Raw genomic sequence first — 7,588 nt, 5'->3', positions numbered from 1 at the left:
TCCCCATTTCTCCCCCTCCCCTTCCCCCCCCCCACACTCCATCCCCTGATCCATCACCCTTCTTTCTTTTCTTTCTCTTTTTTAATTTTTGAAGTTGGAGACAGTTGAGACAATGTTACATTGTACAACACAGGGCCTGGGCAAATTTATAGGTTATGCAGTGCTCACGTAAGAGTAGCTACAGTCTGCCATCATAAAACACTGTTACTCACTGTTATCTTCTATTCAGAAATTTCCCCAGGTGGCTCGGTCAGATAAGCATGTGTCTCTTTGATTTCAGCTCAGGTCATGGGCTTAGGGTCATTATATCCAGGCCCTCATCAGGCTCTTCTGCTGAGCGTGGAGCCTGCTTAACCTTCTCTCTCTCCCTCCCCCTCCGCCACTCCCTCCCTGCTCACACTCTCACTCTGAAAAAAAAAGAAATTTCCACAGCCACCTCCTAATCAGTCAGCAGCCATCAATCTCAAGGCAAGACCCTCTACCAGCAAAAAGATGAAGACTTGCTGAAAACTCAGATGATGGTTGGCAGATTTTAGCAATCAGCTATTTTTTTACTTGTTTTATTTTTAATTCTTTTAGCAACAAAGTACTCTTTTTAAATTAAGGCATGTGCACATTTTAAAAAGACATAAAACTGTTGCACGCTTAACAGGCTGCAGGGTTAGTGTAAGCAGAAGTTTTACAATGCGCTGGGAAACCAGTAAATTCATTTGACTCACTTTATTGTGATATTTGCTTTATTGCAGTGGTCTGGAACTGAACTCCCAACATCTCTCAGGTGTGCCTGTGTGTGAAAGAATGCCATTAATGAAACAATATTTCCAGCAAATGTGTCCTCTACATCTGTTGTGTTCTGAAGAAAGCTATCAGGCATAGTTAGCACAGGGCTGAGCAGAATCATCCTTGTTAAGCCAGTAATCGCACAAATGAATCAATAATTACTAATTGTAGTAAGTGTTTTGATAGAAAAATGCTATGGTAAACCTTTTGGGGAAAGTGACATTTGTTTATTTATTTATTTTTAAATTATTTACTTGAGAGAGAGAGAGAGAAAGAGACGAGGGGCAGAGGGAGAGAAATCCTTAAAAAACCTCCACTGAGCACAGAGCTGAACTCGGGACCTGATCCCAGGACCCATGAGATCATGACCCGAGCTAAAATCAAGAGTCGGATGCTCAACCAACTGAGTGCTGAGTGACCCAGGTGCTGTGGGAAGTTGACATTTGAACTGAGGGCTGAAAGGTGAGTAGGAGGTTGTTGGGCATAGAATGGTGGGAAGAGCATTCTAGGTAAAGGCAATGGCAGGTGCAAAGGCCCAGAGGTGAGCACTAGGGAGAAGCTTGTGAGACTGGAGCATGGTGAGACAAAGGCAGAGCTGTAGGCAGGTGCCAACTTTTGCTGGCCTTGTGTTTCCTAAAGCTGTAAGGAAATGAGCTGTTAAATAAGGATCAGTGAGGCTCCAAGTGAAGCTTAAGAAATCATGATGTGGATGTTGAACAGGGTTTTAGGGTGGTTATTGCTAATGCTCAGAGTCTTTGGTTCTCATACATTATCAAATAGCAGTTATCGAGGAGTGGTTGCGCACGTGGGAGCCGGAGCCAATGGCCTGGGCTTGAATCATGGCTCTGAAGGTGAGAGCTTCGCTGTGTGTTCCCAGGTAGGCAACTCAGTGCATCTTTTTCCTCATCTGTAAAATGGGGGAAATAGTAGCATCCACTCCGAGGGCTGCTGGGAGCTCAGTGAGTCAATCTATGACTGTTATTTTAAGAAGAGCCTGGGATGTAGGATGTACTCAGCACAGGATTCACGATTACTATTAGGACTTCTATTTTTGGACCGTATTGAGGTTGACGGTAGTCTGGCTCTCAGAGGAATGGCGCACGTATTTTTATTCACTTGAAAATACATCTTCTGCAGCATCTTTGTGGTGCTGAGAGGAACGCTGAGTCTGGGGTGAGAAGTCCTGGCTTGTGTAGGATGAACCTTCAAATCTCAGTTTCTTCATCTGTAATTGGGGAGAAAGCTCCCTGACTGCCACTCTTGTCTTCCTCCTTATCCCCTGCATCGTTCTCCAGTAACCTGCGTCTACCAGGTAGAAATAGGCTTCTTTTGTAATGTGAAGATTCCTCCCCTGTAAATCTGGGGGCTTATAGACCTGCAGCTGAATTCATTCAACGGCTGAATGTGTTTGCGCTCCCTGGTCTTGGAAGAACTGGAACAAAGCAGCAGCAGCAGGCCGTGCCTCTCCTTGTTCTGCAGATAAAGACGGTTCTATTTCTTACTGGACAATACTTTGCTATCGTACTGTCGCCTTCGCTTCACAAAATAGTCTCTCTTTTTTTTTTTTTTTTTTTTTTTTGACTACCAGGACCTTTCTGTTTCTATCTTGTATTTAAATTCTGCCTGGGTGCATGGTTTCACTTTCCCTGGTGATAACGTCTAACACCCAGACAGAATTGGCAATGAGGATGGTGATTGTTTTCTTGTTAATTGCATTAGTGCCTTCTCCTAAGTCCTGAGTTAATTGCTCACATCTCCATGCACTCTGCTTCCTTTGTATGGGTTAGATGACAGCAACTTGGGAGTCTGGGGTATCTCCCAGGCCCCATCTATGGGAGAAATTCTATCACAGCAGGGAGTAATTTTCATCTTTAAAAAAATGAATTTTTAAGTGTTGTAGAGACGGAGTCCAAGGGGAAGAAGGTAGAGAACCAACGTTTTACAAAATGCTCGCCCCTATGTTGCTTCATTCAGTGCTTGCCCTTTGGAGAAGTAGCCTGTCTGATCTCTACTTTAGGGAGGGGGGAGAGAGAGAGCTTCAGTAGCCGAGAATCATTTACCCAGAGTCATACAGCCAGCCCCCGGAAGAGTGGCGGCTCGAACCCTGTTCTTTTGACCACCTCAGTAATGCCTGTGTCATGGTGTTGCCAATGTGGGTTATCAAGAAGGGGTGAGATTCTTCAGTTGCTAATGAATCTCTTTCAGGCTTTCATTTGAATGGTGTTGCCTGTGTACTGAAATTAGAAATAAGCAACGCGGCAGAGAGTTTCAAGTCCGGAGGACCCTTCCTCCCAGTGACTCACAGCCAGTGTTGTAGGTCTAGATTAATGGGGACCATGTGCCTGACGCACCAGGCTCCAGGGACAGAAGTAAAGCTACAGCTCAACCAAGAACAGCTCTTTCTGGCTGTGTGACAGCCCCGCCATCTCAGTCTGCAGGCCGACTGTGACTCTCGCCCACACTGATTAGTTACCGGTGTTCTACTCGAGTGCGGTTGCATTACACCTTCGGTCTGACTGGAGTGTAGGGAAGAGCCGAGAAGCCTCATACCGTCCTTCTTTGGGGACAATGCTGCAGATTGTTCCATTCTGGACGCAGCTGACCATCTTTCAGCAGCAAGGAAGGCTAGAGATACAGTCAGAGCTCGAGAGCCAACACCCGTGGCAGGAGGGGATTTGCTCAGGAAAGCCTTTTCAGATGCACTGAGAATTGTGCCTTAAAGCTAGAAAACCCAGACACAAAACAGCAAAGAGGTAAATCCAAGGTCACATGCAAATTTGTGGCCAAGCAGAGCCTAGAATCTAGTTATCTCCCCTTCGGGGTTTCTTCTTCGGTAGCTGAATTTTAAGCACTGGTTTCAACTTAGACTTGCCCAGTGGGCATTGAACAATGCTGCTGCGTGGGTCCCACGCCCCGAGGTTCAGACTTAGTCAGTTTAAGTGTGGCCTGGGGGAATCAGGAGTTTCGAAATCTCCCCAGGTGATTCTCTTAGGCAGCAACATTGGAGACCCCTGGCCTGGGGCTTCTCCTCCCTGGCACACATTAAAATCACCATGGGAGTCTGGGAAAAAGGAGGAATGCCCGAAGCCCCATCCCAACACAATCAAATCAGAATCTCTGCAAACAGAATTAAAGGAGAATCAAGGAAGGAGTATCTTTTGATGGGATCTGTGTTCTGTCACCTTCTCCTTTGTTCCGGAAGTCTCGACTTCCAAACTTGGGCGTGCTCTGTGGTACGAACACTGCCAAGGTTAGGTCTTGGGGGCTCCTAACAACGAGAGAGGCGTGTTTACTTCAAAAACCACCATCAGCATCTGTGAGGGTCCTGGGACTTGGATTCTCTACGCTCCTTTCTTATTAGTTTCTAACAGCCCCCCCCTCTGCAATGTATTAGCATCACTGAAATGAAAGCCAGGAAGAGATCATTTGCAGCTGAAGTCAACAAGTCTTGTTCGGTGTTAAGGATCCATGGGATTGCTGCTCATGGCAGCCCAATTAGAACAATCTGGAAAGCTGTAGACAATGACGACACCTTGGTGCCATCTTTCAGATGTTCTCTTTTAATTGGTCAGAGGTGGGGCTAGGGCATTGGTTGTTTACAGAAGTGCCCAGGTGCCCTCAGGAATCGTTGAAGGCTACTAGATGCTAGGCATCTCCCTCACACAGGGCTTGCATGGGAATGTTCTTGTGCTCTCTCCCAGCACATAAAGATGCCTTTGCTGCGCCCCAGTATGTGACCAGAGAGAAGTGACGCAGTGTTTCATCAGCAGGTGGCCACATCGTCCTTCTGCTCATCGCTCTGGGGCTCCTTCATTTAAGCTTGGGAATGAAAGGTCTCTGCGGTCTGTGTTCCCAAGTCAGGAAATCACAGGTAAGACAGCAAGTCGTACGCGGAGGGGCGGGTGTTTGGGGATGACGTGGGAGTTCGCCCTTGTCCACACGGGCCTCCTGGGCCCTTGAGGGACACATGCTTGGGGTTTCAGCAAAAATCCTCATGCTGCCACCATGGAATAAAGGAAAACCAAACCAAAACCCAAACCCTCTTAGCTGGGGGAGTAAGAGGTAACAGAGGGTCAGGATGGATCTTTGGAGATAAGAGGCTCTATGCTTTGATTCTGACTCTCCGGTAAGAGTCTGACCTTCTCCAGCACTCAGCCTTCTCAAAGTGGCTTTTCTACCATTTGTAAAGGGGACTGAAAACGCCCCTGTCAGTCCTCATTTCCCTGGATCTGGAAAAAATAAAAAAATGGAAATGTGATCTTGTGAGGCTTAGGATTCCCAGTTAGATGGTGTTTTGGAAAAAATACGAAGCCACACCCAGAGGGGGAAAATCCACAGAAGCTTCCTCTGCCTCTCTACCTGCTCGTTATACAAATGGGGGTGGGGGCCAGCCTCCCCTCCGTACCTCGTGTCCCCTCAGTGTGAATCTCTGCTCTTTTCTGCAGCTGGGTTAAGCATTGTTTTTTCTCTTTTTCTGAAGTGCTTTGTTGCCTCTTCAAGGCAATGTCATATTTTTTTAGTACTTTTTTCTCCCCACTCAGATGGTTAAATTCTCTCTGGCAGGAACCTTGGTCACTCTTTTTTTTCTTTTTATGAATTTTGTACCCAACACATCATCTCGACACAGCTGATGCTCACAGTTTGTTTGTGTTTCCGTTTTTATTAAGGCAGTGATCGAAAAATACCTTCTTTTTCTCTCCTGCCTTCCCAATTTGGTTGTTAAAAGCATTTCCTTCCTGGATTCTTGAAGTTTAAGCAAGACCTTTGTGATGGGGCCGTGGCAGGAGAGGATGCTTTCTGTGAAGTTTCTTTACGTCCAAGGGGTCAGCAGAGCTGGGGAGCTGAGCTCCGTCCCTTTCTTGACCTCAGTGACCCCAGAACGATCTAAAATCCGGGCTCTGCAGTGGGGGGAACAGACAGAAGCAAGGCAGAGAAATACAGCCTCTTACCATTTCGAGAATAGCCCAGAGAGGGGCCCTCGCCTCTCTCATGCCCCGCACTTGGCAAACATGCGTAAATCTTTGCAGGCCGAGCTTGTCTAATAACAACCCAAGAAGGAACCGGTTCACAAAGACTTCAAGTAGCTTCTCCTATGTGGCTTGGCTCCATTTCTGTTGCTCTCCTAGCATGACGGAGACACGATTAAGTCGAGGGGTGATTCATTAGTCGTTGCCAGAACAGTTTTACTGGGATGACTATTACCATGTATTTAACTTCTCAGATCCCCGTAGCATTTTATTGCTGATTATTGTTCCGCTAATCCATTCAACGGTGATGAAGTTGTGTTCAGTTTGAGCAAGGCCCAATCTATTCAGCTAGCTGTGTGTCCAAAGAGGCCTTGCTTAAAATCCCCACAGAGACCCTCCCAGAATATATCAGGACCTTTAATTATGTGGTGCTAATAGAGATCATGCAGAGTTTCCTTTGACGTTTTCACTAGACGAGGATTATAGACATCTGTGATTACCATTGTGTAGAAAACTTACTAGGGAGGGTATAATTAAGAGAGGTTTCAAGAGACCAGGATTCAGGAAATTATTGAGTTTTTTAAGAAGAGAAATAAAAGATGCCTGAGAGCTATCAAGGGCTTTCACGTTTAAGTATATACCCCATGGAAACCAATTATAAAAATGTTTCTTTTGTTTTGATCTCCTTGAAAGAGTTCTAGAAATTCTTCTGGTCTAAGACGCATTCATATACCAAGAAGGAAGGCCAGTATCTTTGAAATAAATCTAGTCCTAAACCAAGGTTTTTGGTTGTTGCAAAGTGTTTTATATGCCAGTCTATGAAATTAGAATTTTGGATGTATGTGGTGACTTAGTGTGAGGTTTTCAGATGTTTTTAGCAGCAGTAGATATTGGTGGTGGTAGTGGTGGGGGGGGCAAGAACGAAAGCTTATATGGTACCCCAGTTTACGAGTTACCAAAAGGAACTATTGCAGTTGATCCAGACTTCGCTTTTCCCATACCCCATGTCTGTAGGTCCTTGCCCCCGAACCCCCAATATCTATTCAGAAGCACCTTTCTGGGTAGTCTTAGGCTCTATACAGCTTGAAAACTATTACCCTTTTGGGTAGAGTTTATAGAAGAATTTTCTGGAGTGAAAACGGACCCCCTTTCCTCTCTGAAAAGACACCTGGGTAAACGTTTGCCTCCTCTGTCCCTGAGCTGTCTTTATTCTGTAGTAGCGGTAATGGCTGATAGAGCCACCCAATCTTAACATGTGCCTTTTGTTAAATCTTTAGCGTTGTTGCTAAGGGAGATCCTTGAGAAATGTATTTCCAGTTCTCATGAAAATCTTGGTAGACAACAGGCACAAAGTGCAAGTACACTGGTATCAAAATCTGTTACCACCTTAAGCACAATAACCATTTGACATGTACAAAATGGAACTGACACCCCAGGATAACCATGCTCCTGTGAAATCTCTTTGCTAGGTTTTATTTTTTTAGAGGAAAGGATTAATTCCAACATCTAACAAATATTTCACACATAGGAGTTATTCAATAAATAGAGGCTTACATTGAGAATAATTTATATAATCCGATTGTAAGATTCTGAGGCCGATGTTACATAAAATTCTATTGTCTGTCATGACTTAGCAGAGCAGCCCCATTTTGGGAACTCGTGTAGAAGAAAGGTCACTGAGTGAGAAGCCTTGTGTGGGCCGCCATCTTGCCTTGGCACAGATAAGCTGGTATGACGTCAAAGCCCAGGGAGGCTAAATTATTTGCCTTGGCGTCTCACGTACAAAATTAGATCATTCAACCTGATGATCTAAGTTTGCTTTTAGGGACACCTGCGTGGCT

This window comes from Mustela nigripes, chromosome 9 (genome assembly GCF_022355385.1).
Source record: "Mustela nigripes isolate SB6536 chromosome 9, MUSNIG.SB6536, whole genome shotgun sequence".
In the NCBI taxonomy this organism is placed as follows: Eukaryota; Metazoa; Chordata; class Mammalia; order Carnivora; family Mustelidae; genus Mustela; species Mustela nigripes.
Note: the sequence above shows the minus strand (reverse complement) of the source record.